Source organism: Onychostoma macrolepis, chromosome 24 (assembly GCF_012432095.1).
Source record: "Onychostoma macrolepis isolate SWU-2019 chromosome 24, ASM1243209v1, whole genome shotgun sequence".
NCBI lineage: Eukaryota > Metazoa > Chordata > Actinopteri > Cypriniformes > Cyprinidae > Onychostoma > Onychostoma macrolepis.
The window spans coordinates 13904846-13931010 of record NC_081178.1 but is presented as its reverse complement, the minus strand read 5'-3'; the positions used below and the strand labels follow the sequence as shown (position 1 = coordinate 13931010).

The following is a 26165-nucleotide window of genomic DNA, read 5'->3' as shown; positions in this document are numbered from 1 at the left end:
CATACTGGCGTATAATTCCTGTTGACAAGTATGCTGTGTTTTGGATGCTGGCTTTTGCATGATAAAATGCATTCACCTGCTTCTTTAGAAAAAAATCAGAAATTTATGATTAGGGCTAAAGGAAAATTAACTAACTAACAAACTAACAAAAAATCCTGAAAATGTACTTTTTGTGCGGGTTAAGATGTCACAAAGCTTGATGCTAATAAAAAAACAAAAACAAAACAAAAAAAAACCTACCCAAATAAAATTAAGTAAAAATTTAACTGCCAAAAAACAAAATAAAAAAAATCCAGTCATATTTATAATGCATTTGGGGTCAAACCTTTTTTTGATTTTTATTTTTTGAAGAAGAAACGAATACTTCAGCAAGGCAGCATTAAATTGATCAAATGTGGCATTCAAAACATCTATTGTTACAAAAATTGTAACAAACTGCTGTTCTTTTAAACTTTCTTTTCATCAGCAAATTCTTAAAAAAATGTATCATGCTTTCCACAAACATTTTAAGCAACAAAACTGCTTTCAACATATATAATAGACATATTATACATATTTAATCAGCATATTAGAATGATTTCTGAAGGATCATGTGACACTGAAGACTGGACTGCTAAAAATTCAGCTGTTCCATTCCAGGAATAATTAAATATTAAAACATTTTCAGAATCAGAATCAGAATCAGAATGAGCTTTATTGCCAGGTATGTTTACACATACGAGGAATTTGTTTTTGTGATAGAAGCTTCCACAGTGCAACAGAATGACAGCGACAGAACAACAACAAAAAAAGATAATAAAAGAAGAATAAAAAATAGAGAAAGTAAATAGGGAACAACAATATACAAATTGACAATTGTGTACACAGGTATATTACAATAGACAGTTTTGTATGTAGAGGTATATTATGTGCAAATTTAAATGTAGACTAAGTATGTGTGTTAGATAAATAAGTGTATAAGTGTATAAATAGTGTGTGTTCCACAATTATTGTCAAGTGTTCATGAGATGGATTGCCTGAGGGAAGAAACTGTTCCTGTGCCTGGCCGTTCTGGGGGTCAGAGCTCTGTAGCATCAACCAGACGGCAACAGTTCAAAGAGGGAGTTTGCTGGATGTGAGGGGTCCAGAGTGATTTTACCAGTCCTCTTGCTCACTCTGGATAAGTACAGTTCTTGGAGAGTAGGGAGGGTTGTACCAATGATTCGCTCAGCAGTCCGGACTACCCTCCATAGTCTTCTGAGGTCAGATTTGGTAGCTAAGCTGAACCAGACAGTTATTGAAGTGCAGAGGACAGATTCATTGATGGCAGAGTAGAATTGTTTCAGCAGCTCCTGTGGCAGGTTGAACTTCCTCAGCTGGCGAAGGAAGTACAACCTCTGCTGGGCCTTTTTAACAATGGAGTCTATGTGAATGTCCCACTTCAGGTCCTGGGAGATGGTGGTGCCCAGGAACCTGAATGACTCCACTGTCGTTACAGTGCTATTCATGATGATGAGTGGGGGGAGAGCAGGGGGGTTTCTCCTGAAGTCCATGATCATCTCCACTATTTTTAGCGTGTTGAGCTCCAGGTTGTTAAGACTGCACCAGACAGCCAGCTCCTTAACCTCCTGTCTGTAAACAGACTCGTCACCGTCCTGAATGAGGCCGATAAGTGTGGTGTCGTCTGCAAACTTCAGGAGCTTGACAGAGGGGTCTTTTGATGTGCAGTCGTTGGTGTAGAGGGAGAAGAGCAGTGGGGAGAGTACGCAGCCCTGAGCCATCAGTTCAAGATCGTACGAGTGCTGGATGTGTATTTTCCCAGCCTTACTAGCTGCTGCCTGTCTGTCAGGAAGCTGGTGATCCACTGACAGACGGAGGTGGGCACGTTGAGCTAGTTATTTTGGGCAGGAGGAGGTTTGGAATGATAGTGTTAAAGGCCGAGCTGAAATCCACAAAAAGGATCCTCACATAAGTCCCTGGTCTGTCTAGATGTTGCAGAACATAATGCAGTCTCATGTTGACTGCATGGTCCACAGACCTGTTTGCTCTTTAGGCAAACTGAAGAGGATCCAGCAAGGGTCCAGTAATGTCCTTCAGGTAGGCCAGCACCAGTTTTTCAAATGACTTCATGACCACAGACGTTAGAGCCATGGGTCTGTAGTCATTTAGTCCTGTAATTTTGGATTTCTTTGGGATGGGGATGATGGTGGAGCATTTGAAGCATGAAGGGAATTCACACAGTTCCAGTGATCTGTTGAAGATCTGTGTGAAGATGGGGGCCAGCTGGTTTCATATAGAAAACTTCTTTTACCTCATAATACTATTTCACAATATTACTGTTTTTGATCTGATATGATTTTGATCTGAAATGCTTTAGTGAGCATATGTTTTTTTATGTTAAAATTTTTGTTACTTTTATGTGTAGCGTCTGCTTAGGCTCATTGATGGTTGATTACACTTTGTGTTTTAAGAGACCCTTTTAGCCTTTTGACATTTGCATATAAATTACAGACCTGGCCCCACCGTCTACATTTATATGGGTGTTATTATTATTGGTATCAAAATTGCACCAACTCTCCAGACCAGCAATAAAAATGCAAATGGTCCATAAGCGGAGACAAAGAAAGTTTCTCCCGCTCAAAATTCATGCCCCTGATTGGCCATTCCACCCAAAAGGTGGGTGTGGATGGGAACTATCAAAAGTTCTGAACTCAGACTAATCGTAGCTCAAAAAACCTTTTTCTTGAGATGGACACTACCAAGACTCTTCAAAAACTCTCCTCTTGAGTTTTACCTTCTGGCCGTTTTATCTTCAAGTAACTTTGTCGACTCGCTGTGGACTTTCCTATCTTCAGAAGAACCAGAGGAAAATCTCCAGCTCAGTCCTAAAGAACTCATCAAGAATCTCCGTCGTCTATCGCATCAGTACTCTTGTTCAGCAACAAAGCCAATGCAAGTAACCGTTTACAACTATTTAGATGTGTTTAAGATTGAGCCCCCTTTTAAGGTGATTTTTGATTCTTTGATGATTCTCCCTGGGTTGTGGTTGTGGTTAATTGATGTGAAATACTGCCATTCTTTGTTCTTCTCTCTCTCTTTCCTTACTTTCCTTCATTCTGTATATATAATATATATATATATAGTATATATTGTGACGGGAGGAGCCAACGACAGACACAGTGGGTGTGGCGTCAGGCCTTGGAGAGGCTTTTATTAAACAAAATTGATAAAATAAAGTGTCCAGGGGAAGAAGTGTCCAACAAAACGGGGGGATCTGGTGTCCTCGTTGTGCTGCGGGGCTCGTGAAGGAGGGCAGTGTTCAAAAGGGGAAGGGTCCAGGAAGGGGCGGAGTCCGGTGGCCGCACGCGCTCCCGCTCTGGTCCGGTTCTGAGGCGGCGGCTTCTTCTGAGCGGCTCTTCCTCTTCTTCCTCGGCCTTTGGCGGGACTTGATCGCCCGGCATCCTGGCCCGACGGCCGTGTCTGGTGCGGCGTTCTCCCGGACCGCGGGTTCTGCAGCTCACATCTCCGGTGGCGCGATATCCCTCACGCACCCTTCCTGGACCCACGAGGACACCAGCGTGCATGCACGGGGAAGAGACCGGTCTCGAGGAGGCGCGCTGGGCATTTAACAGCGGCGGTGATGAGGCTTCATTCAGTCCAGCTGTGCCTCATCACACGCCGCCAGCCCTCGTTGATCCCACGCCCTCCTCTCATCCACCCACTCCAGTCGGGAGCCTGGTGAAGGGCGGCGAATAAGGGACGGGGTGGTGATGATGATGAGGGGGAGGGCCACCGATCCGTCACAATATATATCAGTGGCGGCTGCTAGTCTTTCAAAGAGGGGAAGCTCATTTTCAGCCTACATCATAAAAATTGTCCATTTATTTATACGTAAATTCTGCCCTACGTTCCTTTTCAAGAAAATGCTCTGTGACCCTGTCGTACCAACTAGGCGTCTTTTCCAGTGACACTAGCCTAGCCTACTGTATGTATGAATGAATGAATGAACAAACAATCTAAAAAAAAAAAAGATATTAAACTCGACGGAGGAAATGTGGGAATTAGGTTAAACTGAAACAAGGAATGTGGTGTATGTTGTCACAATACCATAAAAATGTCTTACGATACTATACCAGCTTAATTTATAATTCAATTCTACAAAATGAATAAAAATTTAATAAATAAATAGATGTAAGTGAAAACAGACAATATTATTCTCTGAATACTTAAATAATGTGAATGAATGACTAGCTATTGTTATCCATGAAATGATCTAAACAAAACTCATCTTAGCACTGCACAGAAGCTGCATGAAGTGACATTTAGATGTGGCATTTATTCATTTAGATTGTATTTATAATTGCATAAATAAAGTTATGAGATTAATGTTTTAAATACTAAATTCTGAATATAGAAATATGTAGGAAAATAATGTAATATGCCTACTTTTAGACGGGAAACTTAAAAACGGCCAGCAGGTGGCAGAAGTTCGTGATTGAATCACTGAGTCATTCAAATGATTCTTTCAAAACGGCTGAATCCTTCAGGAGCTAATCAAATGACTGTTTTTATGAATGGCTCAGTGAATCAGTGATTCTCCCAAGACAACGCGGATTTGGATTCGAACACAAACAAAACAAAAACAGCACTCTTGCTCCTGTCGTACTGCCTAAGTGTCAGGAGCATTTTTTGCTCGCATATCTTGAAATTTCCGAGTTAGCAGCATGTATATTAAAACATAACATTATAAATGAATAAAAAAAACATATAATGATTGATAAGAACCAAGTGCAAAGCCGCTATGGGACTGAGCTCGAATAGCTTCAGCGTCAGCGACTTTTTATAGTACAAAATCGCTGTCAATCAAAAGGAGAGGCAGTCTTTCGACAGACCCTCCAATCATCACGCAGAAGCCCGGAGTCCAGGCCAGCCCACTCCTCCATTCACCCCCAGAGACGCCGAGCGTCCGTGGGCGGGACATAATCGCAGCATTTATCCAATGACCGTCTAGTTTCGAAGCACTGAAAAAAACTGTTCAGAGCAGCCCCATTGAAGTCAATGGACGCTCGGCTTCAACGGGGAAATGCACTGACGCTACGGGAATGTATGAGAAGGAAATCGAGTCAGCCGACCTGCTATATGTAGCTGATTCTGAACGAACTCGTCTTTGAGATGAACGTGTTCTAACGCATTTTTAGTCAATAAAATGTTAACACAATAGTACATATTTTACCATTAATTTTTTGACATTATAGGGGAAGCCGAGCTTCCCTTGCAGTCTTAAAGAAATCCCCACTGATATATATATATATATATATATTATGTTTTGCTTAGTTTAGTTGTATGTTAGCTATAGTTTCATTTATTAAATCCTTTATATTCACAATTGATTGTCTCTGTGTTCTGCTCACAATTTGAAGTCACTGAGTGTCGATCCTTGCTACATACTAAACTATTGCTAGTACTGCATAAAGTAGGAAAGCTATTCTTCCTTGGCCAGGAAAATAACCTTTCCTAGAATTGATAAATGATTATATTGTCTGCTCGGTGGACGGACAGATCAAATAATTGTAATATTGATTCTGCTACAGTTAATTCTAAGATCTAATCTAAATATTTATTATTAATTATAACCAGTAATAATTAATTATAAATATTTCCCTTTTGAGCCAATTTGCTACATATGTTAAAAACCCAAACTTTTGAAAGATAGTGTACCTGGACTGATTTTCCACTCAAAAATGTATGTGCCAAAGACAACAGGCCACAAAAACCAACCAAAAAAACAAAAAAACAAATATTGAAGACAATAGGTAACCATAACCAGCAAAACCAGGTTTAGCAGAAAGATGCTGGTCCACTAGCTAAACAAGCTTCAAACTAGCTTGGAAGTTCAGCAGGGATTGTTTATAGGCACTTTCTTAACATATTCAACAATGTCATAATAAATAAACTACAGAATGTCTGACTGAAATATTTTTTTTGCTCAGCTACTGGCTAAATGTTAAACCACAAACACAGAGTGAGAGTCACAAACACATTGCCATTAATAATGACTGAGATCAGATTTATCCCTAGACATTTACTGTGACTCGTGTGCTTTAAATCAGAAAGCTAAATAATGTCAGTGCTCTCTGCTCTAATGTCGTGCATAAAACAACTGTATGGAAAGGAGGAGAGCAGAAGACAGAGAATAAAAGATCTAAGGAAGGAAAAAACAGAACGTGATGGAGAGGAACACTGCGACAACGGACTGGAGAGTTTTTAGAGGATGATGTCATTTCAAGACAGATGGAAACAAAGAGAAACAGAAAGAGAGACAGAGACTACATTGTAAAAATTTTTTAAAGTTTTTTTTGAAGTTGAAATATTATTTCAGTTTTACTTTTAATTCAAGGTATTGCTTGCAATTTCCTTGTAGTTGTTTGTAAAATTTACAAGCAATTGCTAAGTGAAAACTCGTTTTTAGTGCAAAGTTTTGTCTAATTCTGGATCAATTAGTTTCAGTTGGGAAGACCCCTGAAACCCACTATAATTATCCTAACCAATGGGTCAAAGTTCAGCTGGTTAGCATCAGCAGGAACTATAACATTCTGCATGCAAAAAAGTATATTTCTCCATTGACAGCCATGCAAAAGCAACCATGCATTCATATAAATCATTCATGAAAAAAGTTTTTAACTGTATTGTATATATGCTTAAATACATTTACATTTAATCATTTATCAGATGCTTTTATCCAAAGCAACAGACAAATGAGGGTAATAGAAGCAATCAAAAAAGCTAAATAGTAACAATATATAAGTATTGTGACAGGCCCCGGTAAGTCTGAAGAGAAGAAATTGTTGAATAAAGTCATGATTTTTGTTTTCTCTGTGCACAAAAAACGTCTCGGGTTACTCGCGTAACCCTTGTTCTCTGAATAGGGAACGAGACGCTGCGTAAGCTAAGATGCTTTGGGAACGCCCTCTGGGTGTGCCGATTGTCTGAAGCCCTTATAGAATCACGCCAATTCATTGGCTGATGGCGCGGATGCCGTCTTCGATGTTCTTACGTCGCCTCCTTATACTGGTGTAACGTCTGTGTAGGATCAGTGATGGCTGATTACACTTTGTTTTAAAAAACCCTTTTAGCCTTTTGACATTTGCATATAAATTACTGACCTGGCCTCACCGTTTACGTTTATATGGGTGCTAAATTGCAGATGGTCTTTATCACTATCAAAAGGATGCTAAAACAGGTCGCCTCTGGGGTGTCTCTATCAAGCTTCAAACACATTCCACAGAGGAGGGAATGACCCCCGTGCCAGGCACAAGACCAGTTGTCTGTCTCCACAATTTACAATACACGTCACACACACACCTAAAGACATTTTCTCTATTTAGGCCATAATTAAGCAGTTATAAATGTATCTGCTATATGCATGTGTTGTATGTATATTCCCTTATTGTATTAACTTAGTTAAAACCCTTTACTTGTATTAGTTAGACGTTAAATGCCTATATTCAAGTGTATGAGTGTATCTCTGCTTTAATATCGTCTGAAGGTTACTTTCTGGGTATCAAAATTATCTCCTCTTTATTTCTCACACAATGATGTACACTATGTGATTGTGAAATGCATCAAACAATTCTTACTATGTTTTGAATTAAAAGCTGCACTAGCATTCCAGATCAGCAATAAAATGTAAATGGACCATAAACGGAGACAAAGGAAGCTTCTCCCGCTCAAAATGCAAGCCTCTGATTGGCCACTCCACCCACAAAATGGGTGCGGCAATGAACTATCAAAAGTTCTGAACGCAGACTAATAAACGCTCAAAAACTCTTCTTCTTGAGACAAACACACTTCAAAACTCTCCTCTTGAGTTTAACCTTCTGGCAGTGTTTACCTTCAAGTAACTTTGTGGATTTGCTGTGGACTTCTTCAACTCAATCCTAAAGAAATCATCGAGAACCTCGTCTACTGCATCAAGACTCTTATTCAGCAACAAACCAATGCAAGTAACCATTTACAACTGATTAGATGCGTGTTTAAGTTTGAACCCCTTTTAAGGTGAATTGTGCCTCTGATGATTCTCATTTAGGTTGTGGTTAATTGATGTGAAATACTGCCATTCTTTGCTCTTCTCTCTCTTTTCCTTACTCTCCTTCATTCTATATATATATATGTTTTGCTTAGTTTGTTTATATGTTAGTTATAGTTTCATTTATTAAATCCCTTATATTCACAATTGATTGTCTCTGTGTTCTGCTCACAATTCAAAGTCACTGAATGTTGCTCCTCGCTACATGCTAAACTACTGCTAGCACTGTATAAGTAGGAAGGCTATTGTTCCTTGGCCAGGAGAATAATCTTCCTAGAATTGATAAATAATTATATTGTCTGCTCGGTGGACGGACAGATCAAATAATTGTATTGTTCTGCTACAGTTAATTCTAAGATCTAATCTAAATATTTATTATTAATTATAACCAGTTAGTCAGCAGCGTGATGAGCTTGGCAGCAAATGCAGCGTCTCGTTCCCTATTCAGAGAACATGGGTTACGCGAGTAACCCGAGACGTTCTCTTTCATAGGTTCACTCAACGCTGCGTAAGCTAAGACGCTTTGGGAACGATATACCAAACACGCCAAGCTAAAAACGCTGCCCTATCTGGCCGTTTACGAACCAGACAGCATACACGGCTGGCTCAAGCAGATAAAACCTGGGAACCCGGAGCCGTGTCAAGATCCAAGTTATAGAACCTGATAAAAGTGTGCGGAGAGGACCATCCTGCCGCTACACAAATATCCTCTAGGGGAACCCCTCTAAAAAGAGCTTGAGAGGAAGCCACGCTCCTAGTAGAATGCACCCGAACGCTGAGAGGTGAAGAAAGACCACGCACCTCAAATGCCAGCAAAATAGCGTCCCTCACCCAGTGAGAAATTCTATGCTTCGATGTGGCAAGCCCATGGCAGCCAGCACCGAAACATACCAACAACTGAGGAGATTTCCTCCAATGGCTGAGCGGTCCACATAGATCTTCAAAGCTCGGACAGGACAGAGCAAGTGAAGCCTTTCATCCTCGCCTGAAGAAAAAGGAGGAAGATTGGAAAGAGTGAAGTGTGACCACCTGAGAGCGAAACGATGCGGATAAAACCTTGGGAACATAGCCAGGTCTAGGCCGTAAAGTCACCTTGACCAGACCCGGGGCGAAGTTCATACACATCTCGCTTACAGAGAGAGCTTGCAAGTCCCCAACTCTTTTCAAAGACGTAAGCGCCAACAAAAGAGTAACCTTGAGAGTCAGAATCCGTTCTGGAGCTGACTCTAAGGGCTCAAATGGGGCTACCATTAGACCCTCAAGGACGACTGATAAGTCCCAAGAAGGAACTCCAATGGGGCGTACTGGTCTCAGACGCCGGACACCACGCATAAACGCAGAGACCAACCGATGTCTCCCCAGGGGAATCTCATCCAGCTCTCTTCGAGAGGCGATGGCCGCAACATAAACCCTTAAGGTGGTAGCAGCTGCCCCTGCCGCAAGTTTCTCTTGCAGGAACTCTAGCACTGATGCTCTGGGATGGCCAGAACAGGGCTACGAGAAGGAGACGGACACCGCTCTCCTTGACCCTGCACAGAACTGCCGGAATCAGCTTGACGGGCGGAAACGCGTACAGCCTCATGTCCGGCCAAGGGTGAGCGAACGCATCTATGCCCAGAGGTGCCAGGGAACTCAGGGAGAACCAAAGTGGGCATTGGGATGACTCCTGCGACGCAAAGAGGTCCACTTCCGCTTTGCCGAACACATTCCAAATCTGGGCTACCGTTTGGCGGTTCAACATCCACTCCCCCGACCTGAGCTTCTGTCTCGACAGAAAGTCAGCTGCGAGGTTCAATACTCCCAGGACGTGAACCGCTCTCAAGGAGAGGAACTTGTCCTGAGCCCAAAGGAGGAGACGGCATGCATGCCTGTTCAGGGTGCGCGACCGTGAACCCCCTTGGCGATTTATATGGGACACTACCACCATGTTGTCCATCCTGACAATCACATGACACCCCCTGAGTGAGGGGAGAAAGTGAATCAATGCCAGGAAGACAGCTCTCAACTCCAGGCAGTTTATGTGCCATGAGAGGAACTCTCCTGCCCAAACTCCGCACGCCGGTCTGCCCTCGAAGACTGCACCCCAGCCTGTCAGGGATGTGTCCGTCGTGACAATCTGATGACGGTAAATCGCGTCCATTCTGACTCCACTCTGGAGAAAAAGGGGATCCCGCCATATTAAAAGGGTGCGAAGACAACTGTGTGACACCCATACTAGGCGAGTGGCAGGTCCTGTGGAGTGGACCCCTGAAAGTTTCATCCACCAAAGGAACGGCCTCATGTGAAGCAACCCCAAAGGCAGCAGAGGGGAGGCTGCGGCCATGAGGCCTAAGAGCCCGCGACAAGTGCTCACGGAGACTAGCTTGAAACTGGCCAAACATGTATTGAGGACGGAAATCTGGGCAGGAGCCAGACGGGCCTGCATTTGAACGGAATCCAAGTGCACTCCCAAAAACACAGTTTGTTGGGAGGGGGAGAGAACACTCTTCTTGGTGTTCATTCTGAGGCCAAGAGCACGAATGTGGCATAGGATGACATCCTTGTGACGGCTCACTGACTCCCTGGAGTGGGCCAGGATAAGCCAATCGTCCAGGTAGTTGAGTACACGAATGCCCTGGAGCCTCAAAGGGGCCAGAGCAGCATCCATGCACTTTGTGAACTTCCTCGGAGCCAAAGCCAGGCCAAAGGGAAGAACCTTGTATTGGTAAGCCTTGCCTCCAAAAGCGAACCGAAGGAACTTCCTGTGCCGCCGAACGACCTGAATATGAAAACAGGCATCTTTCAGATCGACAGTGACAAACCAGTCTCCCACTCGAATCTGAGACATAATAGTCTTTAATGTTAACATCTTGAACTTCCCTTTGTAAAGGGAGAGGTTGAGACGACGCAGGTCCAGAATGGGTCGTAGACCGTCGTCCCTCTTCGGCACAAGCAAATAGAGACTGAAAAAGCCTCGTTCCAGGTCCGATTGAGGGACTTCCTCTATTGCCCCCTTGAGGAGGAGGGAGGACAGTTCTTGCTGTAGCAGAGAAGCCTTTGAGGCTTACTACTGTCAGGTGAGGATTGCGGCCAAACTGGAGCGTGTAGCCGGACCGAATTGTGCGGAGAACCCAAGGCGATACCCCTGGTAGACGCTCCCATTCGTGAAAGAAATGCAATAGAGGAAGCAGAGTGTTGTAGTCTAGAAGATATACCTTAGTTGGGGTGTCGAGAAAGTCTGGAGGGGGTGATGTCGTCCACCACGAAGGAAAGCCTATGGCATCCTTGGTTAGGATGAGGGAGTCCACGGTGACCGAAGGCTGTGGGAGAGAACCGAATGTGTCTCCTATCATGTGAGCCGCGGGTGACGAAGGAACAGGCAGTAGGGGGAGAAAGCTTGATGCCTCTCCCGACTGCCACACTGAAAGAGACTGAAGATGGCCGTTTGCTGCACACCGAAACCTGCTGGGCGGATGTGACAGATCTGCGTGAGGAGAGTGTGTTAGAGGTGGGCAGAAACGTTTGAACGGTCTGGCCCTGCCTCGTGAGGATTCTGGAAGAACTCTCCTCATCCCGACATGAGAGTCAGGAGCGACTCGATGGAGCTGAAGCGGCAGGTCTGTCAGGCCACTTCAGATCAATCCGCCTGCGTGGTCGCCGGTGGGGCAATCGTCGGCCCTCCCCAGACCGTGGTCGGAGGGGATGAATGAATGAATGAATGAATGGATGACTGACTGAGACTTGGCGGATTGAAACTTCTCCACCACAGAGCTGACCGCCTCCCCAAATAGTCCAGTTTGAGAGATGGGGGCGTCAAGGAGAAAAACTTTCTCTTTCTCACGAATCTCCGTGAGATTAAGCCATAAGTGGCGCTCTGCAGCTACCGAACCCGCCATAGAGTGTCCTACAGCACGAACAGTGTGTTTAGTGGCTCTCAGGGCCAGGTCTTTGGCTTTTCGGAGCTCTTTGACTGCCTCTGGAGACAGCCCGCCACTGTCCTCTTTGAGGACATCCGCCTGGTAGGCTTGGAGGATGGCCATAGTGTGGAGGGCCATGCCTGCCTGACCAGCTGCAATGTAGGACTTCCCGATAAGGGCGGAAGTGGTCCTACATGGTTTGGTTGGAAGGAGGGGGCGGGACTTCCATGAAGGCGCCAAAGATGGCGAAAGGTGAGAGGCTAGTGTGTCCTCGATCACCGGAATGGCGGTGTAGCCCTGCTCCACAGAACCCACTAGGTTGGTGAAGTCAGCGGCTGCCGTGTTAGTAAGGTTTCCAGGTTAGCTGTTTCCAGGATCTGGAGATCTCGTGATGCAAATTGCTGCAAAAATGGTAGCTTCCTCCGTTCAGGCCTAGAATTTGGGCCACTAAGGAACCGCTCATCAAGCTTAGACGACAGAAGGCCGCGCTTCCTGGCCGCTAGGCGGGAGAGCATCGGCTAAAGCAGGCCCGAAATCCTCAGAGTCGGATGCTGCTGTGAATAACACGTCATCTAGGCCGAAGGAAACGGCGTTGCGTGCCTCCGGGCTAGGACATAAATACTCATGCGTGAACTCAACCGGAGAATTCATGCTCACGTGCTCAGGCGAGAGAGGGAGAGAAGAGGCGAAGCCCGTCTGCTCACTCTCCATCGCCTCGAGCTCCACATCCGAGCCCCAGGTCGTGGATTCGCGGAGGGCCTCAGCGGCCTCCGGAGCGCGACGGGGAAAAGCGGATGACTCCCTCTCAAAAACCGCGAGCCTAGTGCGGAGGGTTTTGAGACGGAAGTTTTTGCAGAATTTGCATTTCGAGATGTCGTAAACCACCTCGCATGCGTGCGAAAAACCACTTTTCGCAGTTCCACTACTGCAGTCGCCGAAGTGCAGACGAAGAAAATCCCAAGAAAAACGATCGAAATCGGGCCAGAAAAATCGCAACAGAAGGGCTAATATGGCCGCTTTGTGAAGGCAGAGAAATCTGAGGAGCAGATGGCGCATTTGCCAGTATAAGGAGGCGACGTAAGAACGTCGAAGACGGCATCCGCGCTAGAGGTCTGCGCGGGACTGTTTTTTAAGTCCCGCTCCCGCGAGGTTATATCCCGCACCCGCCCGCTCCCGCGATATATTTACTTTTTGTTCACCCGCTGTCCGCTTTGAATAATTTTCTTCCCGACCCGACCGTTCCCGCTAAATTTAGATCTCGTTTTCAGAATCACACATTTAAATTTCCTCTACTGAAAGAAAGACAGATACGCTAACAAATAAAAGTGTAGTCTGCACAAAATTGTATTTGTTATTTTATTTGTCTTGTCAAGAGTCTTTTATTGACAGCAAAATGTTAAACGAATTTTGTGTCTTAAAACACGAAATTCTTTTAATATTTTAGGGAAAAAAGTGTCACAGAGAAAATAAAAATGTACAAAAATTGTATTCCTTATTTTTATTTGTCTTGTCAGGATACAACTCGTTTAACCTTTACAACACAATAGGAACAAGTGTCGCAGAGAAAAAAAGTAGGTTGTACAAAAATGGCCTATTATAATTTTATTCGTCTTGTCAAAATACTAAATTCGTTTAACATCTTGCTGTAAACACAGTAGCCTAGGAAAAGTGTCGCGGAAGAAAAATAAATAAATAAATTCGACATCTGTCATATAAAATTATAGGCTAAGCAAAATATAAACAAAACCGAGTTGAGCGTTCTTCAAGGACAGTGCATCCACACTTTGCTCCATCTTTATTCTGCTCTGTCACTCATCGACAACCTGCCTGTTCTGTCTGCGGGCCGTATATTCACCACTGGTAGCCTGCTCTGAGCATCGTTATGCGTATGCTGCGCACAGACACTCGCAAATAAAACGAAGCACTGTTTCATGCAGATAAAGTGCAGATATGCTGTTCTGAAAAGACGTCGGGAACGGGATATTGTTAGACCGCCCGCTCCCGTTCAAATTGCACCAGAGTTACCGACCGCAACCGCGTTTTATTCGGGAATTTAATCCCGCGTCGCAAGAAATGCCGCGGGAATGCAGACCTCTAATCCGCGCCATCAGTCAATGAATTGGCGTGATTCTATAAGGGCGTTCCCAAAGCGTCTTAGCTTACGCAGCGTTGAGTGAACCTATGAAAGAGAACTGATGTCACATGGACTATTTTAATGATGTCCTTACTACCTTTCTGGGCCTTGAATGTGGTAGTTCTCTTGATGTCTATGTAGGGTCAGAAAATTCTCAGATTTCATCAAAAATATCTTAATTTGTGTTCTGAAGTTGAACGAAGCTCTTATTGGTTTCGAACGACATGAGGGTGAGTAATTAATAACATAATTTTTTTGGGGGGGAACTATCTCTTTAAGTAAAAGGATAGGAACCACTGTCAGATATAGTGAGTGATTAATTTGGACTGTTTCAGCATCTCTTCGACTGATTCATTAAAATAACTAGTTTATTGTGATTCTGCACTGCTCAAGCCACAAGTTTGTCCTTGCACGCATCCAGTGAAGACAATGCAATAAAAAGAATGTCTTTGTATCCATATCACACAAATTCACACTGCAAGTAGTTACATTTCTGCAGATTCAGCATCACTGCTGTATAAAACTACTGGTGTGTACCCGCAAAAAATGTTCCCTCCATCAGCACTGAATGCCAGGGAAGTCAAGGTCCTGTTCCTTTTCTTTCTCACAGCCACCTAGATCCCATTATTCTCTTTCTATACAAACAAAAAACTTACTAGACTTCACCCAATGCATATTTGTCCGTGTACTCACTTGTTCTGCAAATAATTCACCAATGTGTTTCTGTGGCGCCTGGAGTAGGAGGAGAAGCTGAGACGTTCACACGGCCATAAGGGAGGTCTGGGCTTATCACAGCAGCACAGGAACAGCTCTTTTATTCAAGCTTGCTGAATGTAAGACTCTCAGTCTGTCCTTAAAGCTCCGTCCATTAACACCCAATGTTCCAGCGCATACTCATTTAATTATTCGCCGATTTGCAGAATTTTAAATGGGAGCTGGTGTTTTTTGGAACAACGTGGGGCATTTTTTAATCAGGCTAATAATGCGGTAGATGTGGCTGATTAAATATGGCTCCTGCCAGGCAGCAAAAGGCAGTGAAATATTTCACTGTTCACCCTGTAGATGAGCCATCGCTGTCCTTCCTCAGTGAAGGAATACAATCTTGTGTTCAAAATGGAATGTTACACAGATTGTTTCAAAGCATCTCAATTTCACGCGTGTCACTTCTGGTTAGGTTTTTTTTTTTCTCGGTTAGGAGTTTTGAGTGATGTCCAGATGTGATTTTTTTTTTACCGATTCAATAAGATTTGGAGTGTTCTTGAGCTGTGACAAAAGTGAATGAATGTTTGGACGTACCTTGAGCATTTCGCTTTAACAGAGTCAAGGACAATGACAGCAGAGGTGTTCGGCTGTGAAGCACTTCAAACAGATTTACATTGATGCATAATGTTGAAAAAATTAGCACTGGATTCAAAGAAAGCTTGGTCTATTGACTCTGCTTTAGATTCTACTACTTTCAACAACAGCCACTGGTAAGGGATGGTATAGACATGCAAAGTATATTTCAGATGACAAATGCATGCTGATTATTAATTCGCTGACTGAGCGTTACTGTTTGCCAATGTTTCATTCAGCTACAGTAGCATGTTCCCTACGCCAAAGAGCGAAACTTGTAAAGTTGGACATAACAGCAGTTCTTTTGGACAGCACAGAGGAAAACTGTTCCTTTGAGGAACCAACATGAGTCATCGCTTTTAGAGCAGATTTGCCTTTAAAAGGGGATGTAATAGCAGATGTGGATATAAAACTAGAGGCAATTCCAGGGCCAGAGCCAAATTCACAGATGTTGCTGGTAATGTAGGTTTCTTACATGTACAGTGAATAATAATCATAAAACTGCAGTTGGCCACTGACTTTATTACAAGGTCCCAACAGTAAATCTTTTGACCAGTGAATTTCCTGGATTTTTTTCATAACTTTTCAGTCATGTGTTTATTGATTATTGACATGTATATTGATATAAGAATTATTTAAAAAATATTTTATTGAGAAAGCAAACAGCAAAAAGCATTTTCTAACTAATTAAATATTTTATTTAAAAGTTTTTTTATTTCTATTTATATATCAATATACCTATAAAAATGATACCCCAATAGAAATGTTATACTAGAATAACAATATCCATTTTTTCCCATAATTTAATACTTTTACTCAGCAAATGATACTTTCAAGTGATAGTAAAGACTTTTAAAAATGTTACAAAAATTATATTTCAAATAAATTATATTCTTTTCTGATCACAAAAAAGGTTTCCACATAAATATTAAGCAGCACAACTTTTTTTTAACATTGATAATCATAAGTAATATTTCTTGAGCATCAAATCAGCATATTAGAATTATTTGTGAATGTAATAGCTGCTGAAAATTTAGCTTTGCTAAAATATTTTAAATTGTAATAATATTTCACATTATTACTGCTTTTTTTACTGTAAATTTTTAATAAATGTAGATCTAATAAATGTAGATTGGTGAGCATAAGAGACTTCTTTCAAAAACATCTTACTGACCCCAAATTTTTGAAAGGTAGTGTATAATTTTGTGAAACATGCAGAAAATAGCAGCTTTCTAGAGGAGTTCACAGCTTGGAAGTGGGTTTTGAAGCAAACTATCTGCTACAACTAGACAGATGCAACAACTTAAAATAAAAAATGAGAGAATAAAATCACTTCAATAGCTTCAAGTGGTGGAGCACAGTGCAGCGTTATCAGGCCTCCTACAAACAGACTGATAGCAATTCTGAAGCAGCTGCATCCTTTATAGTAAAGCACAGGTCTTTGTGTGCATGCAAAAGCAATATCACAACAGTGTTGAGTGTTATTTACCACATCGAGTGTTATTTATGCTGTGCTAAAGTACTATAAAATTCTGCAACTGGAGTGTTTTGCAAAAGTGTACATCAGGCGAAGGCCCAAAATATCTTACACTCCAAAAAGCAGCATTTTTACAGTGAAGCGTAGTGATAACAGCATCTTGTTTTTCTCTTCAGCAGGAACAGGGAGTGTTTGTCAGGACAGAGGGGAAGATGGATGACACATCATACAGTAAACAACCTGCAGCCTTCAGCCAGGAAGGTGGAAGTTGGAAAATTGTTCACCCTGCAACATGACCGTGACCCATCAACAGCTGAAGGACCGCAGGAGGGTGAATGGCCGTGATAGAGCTAGAAATACAGTTTTCACCACTTTGATTCAAGTTTTCTAAAACTATTTAGTTGACAATTCATATCCAAAGCACCTTTATGGTTATGGGACTTATAAATTGCACTGTAAAATTTTTTTTTCTTTTCTTTTTAACATTATCAAAGTATGTTTTGCAAGAAAATACTATTTCAGTCTTTTTATTTTATTCTTTCACATTTAATTCAATGTGTAACTTGCCAGAGGTTCAGCGGTTTGTATCTCAGCTTTAGCACCTTTAGGTTAAATGAATAGTTCACCCAAAAATTTTATTTGCTGAAAAATTGCTCACCCTCAGGCCACCCAAGATGTAGATGAGTTGCTCTGTTGGGAAATTTATAATTTTTGTTGTCCTCTCACATCAAAATCCACCATCATATTTGATTAGAACTGTTTTCACTTGTATTTGTGCATATTTCTCTCCTGATTCTGACAAGACAACTTTTTCACTAGAGAAACAATGGTTTGATGTTAGAAACATATTAATGATGAATGTTTATTACAAACATACTGCTTTTCGATTCCCAAGACATTCAATGATGGAATGGAGTTGTGTGAATCACTTGTGGATTATTATAATGTTTTTATCAGCTGTTTGGACTCTCATTCTGACGGCACCCATTCACTGCAGAGGATCCATTGGTGAGCAAGTAATATGCTTAATTTCTCTAAACCTGTTTGGATGATGAAACAAACTTATCTACATCTTGGATAGCTTGAGGGTGAGTAAATTGTTCATTTTTGGGTGAGCTATTCTTTTAAGCAGCTTACTGGTTGAAAGAAGAAGAAGAAGAAAAAAAAAAAACATTAGGAAGTGTATCTTCCACTTAAAGTACTTATTTGTTTTCCAAAGGATTTTCAGGATTCTTCTGGGTTTTCACTCTAAGAAACGAAGGTATGAAGCAAGTGGTCTCTGAAGACCTCAGTGCTGTTCAATTGGGGTGAAAAATGCAAACATGTGACAGACAGCTCATTTATCAGCAGCACAGATGCTGTTTACCTTATACAGACCCCAGGAGTGTGACGGCTCTGAAATGTGTTAACAGCCGCCAAATGAGGGAAATAAGGGGTCCAAATATGTACAGCCCAACTAAAGTCACAGGAAAGTCAGATAGGCTGATCCTGTGTTCAAGAAGGGTTCAGAAAAATCAGCGATAACCAAACAATAGATTGTTTTTTATTTTCATTAATCAATTTGACCTGCAACATGTTTTCATATTCGGAAATGCTGTTTTTCTTGATATTGTGTGACTTTTCTCATTTAGGGTCATAAACGTGCCTGAAATGTTTCGTCACTTTGAGGTGTTGTGGAATGTGTGTATGACATTTCTATATAAAATCAAAAATATATTTATAATATTCATATTTTGTGAAAAACAAATATTTAAAAAAATACTCATTAAATAGTGTTTATAACCATGCGTTCTCATGTTTACGTTATTGTAATGTATGAGAAATATTAATGTTATAATTTTACTGTTTTTACCAGATTTTTTAAAATAGTGTGTTTCATATTTACTTTTTTTTTTTTGTAATTTTGAAAAGTATTATTGATAAAGTCATATGTTTTTACAATGTTTTTTTTTAATAATGTGATTTCTAGTGCTGTCAAACAATTAATTGTGATTGAAAGTTTCTGTTAACATAATATAGTGTGTACTGTGTATATTTATTATGTATATATAAATACAAACACATGCATGTATATATTTAAGAAAAACATGTTGTTTATATATTAAATATATTTATATATAAAATATAATATACATATATAAATGTATATACATGTAAATATTTTCAAAATATATACTGTATGTGTGTATATTTATAAACACAGTACACATACAGATATTATGTAAACAAAAACTTTTTTTGGATGCCATTAATCATTATTCATTTGACAGCACTAGATTTCATAATTACTTTTTTTGTACTTTGAAAAGCATTAATGTTAAAGGTTAACTTTTTAAAAGTTTTTTTTAATAGTGCAATTTTTGGTGAATTGGACTGAATCCAATAATAATCATATCCAGATTTTCAAATCATCTGCATAAATTTATTTCTTCTGTGGAACATAGAAGATATTTAGATTTGATTTATTTTTAATTTTTAAAATTTCTTGTCATCAGCACAATGCAAATTAATGCACTGGAACGCCATTAACTTTCATTGCATGAACATTTAAAAAAAAAAAATCTTCTTTTGCATTCTGCAGAAGAAAGAAATAATTGTTTAAATTAGATTTTGTATCTGATACTTTCAATGTTGTCTGAATGTCTATCTATGTGTTAAGGTTATTGCACCACATCATCATCAGTGGCATTCATGCATCTGCAACACAATTACATTTCCATCTTATTGAACAAGACATTTGAACTGCAGCTGTGATGAGAGTTCATTTGACTCAGTGTTTCCATTTTCGCTTCTGCATCTGAGCATGAGCACTCATGACAGTAAAGCCAAACGCTCAGCACGGGGTAAAGCAAAACACACACCAGTGTTTGATTCAATCCGCTTTCATAATTGCAGCCATGTTGATGCCACAGTGGTGAGTGGGCACACATTAGACCACTCCTGTGCCGGCTGGATGATCACAAGCTCTCTCAGGCCTCTATTAAACAGTAGGCTCCATTGAGACCAAACACAAAGGCCAGTCTTCGTCACACACGCTTTATATTTGACATTTACTGAGCACTTGCTCTTTCTTTAAAGCCAACCTCCTCACTTTCTGTCTCCCTGTCTTAACAGGCAAATGGAGTAGACAGCCCTACTACAGTATACCAGCCGAATGAGCTACACTTGCAAACAACAGCAGAGCAGTAATGCGTCCAGACTTTTTCAAATTTTTACAATGGCACATATGGAAGGCAGTCTCACGGTAGTAAGAAGCATAACCCACAATCCCTGATGATGATGATGATAATAAAGATTAAAAATATTTTTAATAAATATAATAATAATGGAAGATATTTTCATACTTTAATATGTATTTTAGATCTGGAAATCACAATTTTAAACATATCTAATTTTTTCCAGGTTTTGGAATACAATTTGAACCCTGTTATTAGGAAGTGTTCCATAATAAAGTTAAATGGTACAAATGAATGTTTGATGTTATACTGATGTGACTGATCAAATCAAATCAAATCAAGTCTTCAGCACAATCAAAGATTTACATAATATTTTTTTAAAAGATGTTAATATTTTGAGACATTGATAATAAAAAGAAATGTTTCTTGAGCACTAAATCAGCATATTAGAATGATTTCTGAAGTGACAGATTATTATTATTATTATTACTGTTCTGTAATTTCTATAGTTGATTATCATATAAATTAACAATTATTATGATTATTATTACTGTTAGGGAATTTCTGTAGATGAATATCATTTAAATGAACAATGATAATTATTATTATTACTATTATTAAGGAGTTTTTATAGTTGGACAATGTAAATTATCTATTAACATTAACATTAATACGCAAAGCACATAAGAATAACGCATAATAAAATATTGTATTCGCATATATTGTAAAGAGTATTTTGTTTTTAAATCACATTTTAGATATATTTAAGAAATGCGAGTACTGGTATTTTCTTCTGAAAATAAATTTTCACTCTACTGTACAACATTTTACAGTGTTTATATATTATCAATTTAGTATGTTTACTAGCATTAAATTGCCATTCATTTATTACCTTCTTTTCTTCTTCTTTTTAAATAATAAATAATACATGTAATATATATATTTTTTTTAAATAATCTAATAAAAACTTATTTAGTGGATAAGCAGAGGCTCATGCGACCAAGCAAATCAACAAAATTGTGACCCAACTTCCATTTCTTTACACTGCTACTCGCTCCAGTTTTACTCGCTCCAAGGATGCTAAATCAGGCAAGTTCCACCACTGACTTGGGAAACGACCAATCACAGTTTACAGTTTTTGGATTTCTGGACACGTCCCTGTACTTACGCACAAAACCATGGCACCTGTGCTGCTGAACTCCACACCTGAAGCCATCAACACAACACTGCATTTACAGGAACTGAACATTACACTCACAAAGGGACAAACACTGGATTTCCATGTAGAATAAATGCTCAGACCTTACAGATGTTCCAATCTCAGGTCATATCCTGGCGGTCAGGACGCATTAGAATCAGTTGTACTGAATTACAGGGTGCTGATGCTCTGACATTTGACAGACAGATCAGTAAGCAGGCCTGTTATTGACTCTGGGTGCTGCCAGTCTCCATGATGTTCCTGTGTTGAGATCATAGTTTTTCTAGTTTGTTCACAAAATCAAATGCCTTTAACTCAAAAAGAGACCAAATCTAAGCTTCTGACTGGGGCCTGCATTGGCAGCAACATTATTAAAACACATTTCACACCAACAACAGCTTAAGATACAAATTCCAGGGTCCAAAATTAAGACTTACAATAGCACCAAGTGCCAAATGTGAGTAAAAACTGGCTTTGGTGAGTGAATAAAACTATCTATAAAAATTATTATATCCACAATATACATTTTATTTTAAAATAAAATAATAATTAATAGTTAACCATAAAAATAACTTTTCAATAATTTCTATAGGTTCAATTTTAAAATTCAGTGATATTTTCCAGGTTTTCAATAACAATATAATGTTAAAAAATGTAATTAACTTAAATTAAATGAAATTTCTATAGCACAAATAAACACAACAGGAGTTGACCACTGTGCTTTACAAAGTATATAAAACTAAAGAAAGAAAGAAAGAAAGAAATAAGACATAATGAGAATAAAACATAATTAAGATAAAATCTCAGATAAAAGACTATTCCAGAGCCTGAAAAAAAAAAGAGTTCCACTGAAAATATTAAGCAGCACAATTGTTTTCAACATTGATAATAATAATAATGTTTCTTGAGCAGCAAATCAGCATATTAGAATGATTTCTAAAGGATCATGTGACACTGAAGACTGGTGCAATGATGCTAAAAATTCAGCTTTGCATCACATTTAAAAATATATTCAAATATGACAGAAATTTGAGTAATATTTGATATTTTACTTTACTATTTTACTTTTGCAATTTTAATAAAAAATGCAGCTTTAGTGAGCATAAGAGACTTCAAAAACATTACACACACGCACACACAAGCACGGTTTTATGGCCAGAGAGAAATATTTATGACAGGTAAAAATGATATGGCTAAAAGTTTATTTTGGACTCTGCAAACTACTATGTCTCCTCATTATAATTTAGCAGCCAGGGGAAGAGGAGAAGGAAAAAATGTACCATCTTTAACAGCCATCAAAAAATGGTAAAACAACCGGAGGCTATTTAGTGTCTGGTGTATAATGCCACCAACAAGACAGCAGCACAAGGCTCTGGTCTGTCAGCTGGTACTGCTGCACTGTAAATGCAGCAAAATCTGAAGTCTTTCCCATCAAAGCAAGCTCTCCACAGTGAGCCCAAATCACAGCTTCACCCTGAGGACTGACCCAGCAGTGAAGTGAGCGAAGGGAAGAATGTGTTTTGCAGGTGCGAATGGTGCCATGTGTTTCTGTGAAGAGGTTTTCAACAGCATCCAATGATGCCCTTTTGACAGGATCCTGGGACGTGTGAGGTCATTTTGGTCTGGAAAAATTCTACTCTTTCCAACCCAGCTGGTGAGGTGCTAGAGAAAGTTCTCACATAGACAGAAAGTTAGAATCTGAAGATTTGTGCAAGCTAAAACATGCCTGTTTCTGATATTTTTGATTTTTGAGAACATAGCTGGACAAGTCTGGAGAGTTTGTGAAATCATAAATGTCATATTTTGATTACAAATGAATCATGTCTGACTGAGCTGCATGAAAATCAAGATTTGAAACACTTTAAAGCCCTTATAAGACTCAGTGAGGTATAATCTCAGAAGCAGAACGTGCAACGTTCAAATCCAGCTAAACCCCAGAATTAATTTTGCTGCTCATCTATTATTTGACAAGATATGTGTTGCTGCCAGTCCCCAGATGGCACCTTTACAATAGACGGCTGGATCAGAGGTCATGAAGGGTGTATTCACACCTTCAAGTTCGTTTCCCCCCTTGGTGTGAATTACAACAATCGCACTCGGGTGCGGACCAAACAACTGTACCGAGACCCAGCTGAAGAGGTGCACACAACCGCAAAAAACTCCATGAACTTTGCGGTTTCACCGCACCGCACCGCACCAAACAAAAAACATTCAACATTGCATTTGGTCCGGACCAAAGCAAGTGAACAAGTGCACTTTCCTAAAAAGTGTTTACTCGTGGCATGGTGATGAATTGAGCAGAACAGTGTCAGATTTTTCCACTGGTCTCATTAACTATGATAGTTAACCTTTGTCTGGGTCTAAGGCAGGCGGAGAGCAACCAGTTGTAATCTAAATTTCCCCGTGAGCTCATTAATGTGAATAAAAATGGTTTGCACACAACCGCAAAAAACTCCATGAACTTTGCGGTTTGATTGGCAAACTTTGGCAGTGCTAGAGAAACAAGCCCAAAGAACATAAGTATTTTCTTTTCTTTTCTATTTTCTAAACAGGAGATGAACCCCTGCTGATTACAACTTATGAATGAGATGAACTTTTTCTCATAAATTGCGAAGCTGTCATTTGTTATCGCAAAAGATGATGTCAAATGTCAGGTGTACGTCTGAGTTGTTAGCAAGCACCTACTAAAACTTTTCTGTGTCAACAGCTCTGAAGAGATGCTTTAAAATTTTATGGCACAGATGAGTTCTTTTCATCTAGCAGGGAACATTCACAGTCTACAAACCAGGCATATAATGGAAATCATTTTTCATTCTAAATGCAAAATAAATAGGATGATTGAAAAAAAATAAAAAAAATGAGGAAAATAGGAAAGTAAATATCACATTAATTTAAAAAGCAGGACTGCTGATCTGAGTCATAATTAGTCTAATTGTAACAAAATAAATAGAGAAGATGGGACCGGTTGTCAGAAGCAATGCATCTCAGCAATTTATTATTTTATAGATATCATATACAGTGCCCTACACTAATATTGGCACCCTTGATAAATATGAGCAAAGGCGGCTATGAATATCTGCATTGTTTGAAGATCTTACACCAGCTTGTTTGAAGAATTATCAAAAATGTGTATTATGTAGCGAGATGCAGACTGGTGTTTGAACTGGGAAGCAAGAAGGCGACCTGCCCTATCCCCATGTTCATAGTAGGTGGCTTTGGTTCTTTTAAGGAAATATTCTGCTTTGTTTGTTGAAAGCAAATCAAATTCAGTTTGTAACTTTAAACGTCTCAGTTTAAGTTCGGGACTGGGCTTACAAGAATACAGACTGTCCACTTCTATAATTGAATGGATAAGCTCTTGCTGCTGTGATTTTCTCATCTTAAATAAATGGGCGGTATAAGAAATGATCTTGCCGCGAATGAAGGCTTTAAACGTTTCCCATAATAGTGACGCAGAAATGGTGTCTGTTTTGTTAGTCTTAATGAAAAAAATCTATATTTTTAGATAAAAATTCGCAGAAATCATTTCTAGCTAGAAGCCCTGTGTCAAATTTCCAAGAAAACCGGCTCTTAAAGGCAGGCAAAAAGGCGATGTCTAACATATGTGGGGCATGATCAGGAATAACGATGGCTGAGTAATCAGAGGAAATTACAGAAGATAATAGGGCCTTGTCAAGAAAGAAGTAATCGATGCGTGAGTAAACATGGCATACACTAGAAAAGAAAGAGAATACCTTATCAGATGGATGGAAGAAGCACCAGGGGTCCACACAGCCTATTAGATTCATCAGTGAATCTAAAGACCTGGACATAGCGGAAGACGTAGAAGATTTGGGCACAGATTTATCAAGATTGTTATCAACGACACAATTAAGGTCCCCCCCAAAAATAAGATGATGAGTTTCAAGATTTGGAATCTTTGAAAAAAGCTTGGACATAAAATTAGGATTATCCCAGTTCGGAGCATAGACTTTAACTAAAATTACTGATTTTTGAAAAAGAACTCCACTAACAATAACAAAGCATCCTTCGGGATCAGAGATTACTTGCTCCATGAGAAACATTACTCTCTTATGTATCAAGATAGCTGTACCTCTTGACCTGCTATTAAAACTGGAATGATACACCTGTCCAACCCATGGTTTACGTAGTCTAGTATGGTCACTTATACGCAAATGTGTCTCCTGGAGAAATACAATATCAGAAGAAAGAATCTTAAGGTGGGAAAAAACTTTAGAATGTTTAATTTGACCACCCAACCCACGAACATTCCATGTAACAATTCTAATGGAGTGATCAACTCCCCCCTTAAAATTAACAGTGGGCTTATCCATAAAACCTTTTCAAAAAAGAAGAAAAAAAAATGGTGAAATAGCAATAGCAAAAAGAAATAGTAAAAAGACAAAACACAAATAGAATATGAAATCATAAACCAGATAAACAAAACAAGTCCTCCTTTGAACACAACCCATGAACATACCCTGAACGCAGAGAACAAAAACACAAATGAAATGAAAAAAGACAAGTTTCTGATACTCATCCATCTAAACATGGCGAGTGGCCAGAAAAACTTTTATCACAACCGATTACGTAGTGTAGTTGGCTGCAACAAACTTAAAGAACTTAACACCATGAAAAACATATTGCTACAAAAGACAAAATAAAACTTTGGATGCTGTGCAAAATGACAAAATGACAACAATAACTGTAAGTCCGGCAAGAAAGAGGAAAGCAAGGATACTAAAAATAATAGTAATAATAATAAAAAGTCCATCAGATATCAACGAGTTCCAAAAAAAAAAAGAAAAAAAAAAAAAAAAGAAAGAAAACTCAGAAGTCCAAGTGGCTTTGTCCCTCATTACTCTTGGGGGAAAAAAATAAGTG

The 26165-nt window shown here is 39.8% G+C and overlaps 1 protein-coding gene across 3 annotated transcripts in view; it reads right to left on the bottom strand.

The window, feature by feature from the left end:
* The window catches only part of cntnap2a (contactin associated protein 2a), a 378859-nt gene that overhangs the window by 63909 nt on the left and 288785 nt on the right, over positions 1-26165 (bottom strand). The window lies entirely within an intron of this gene.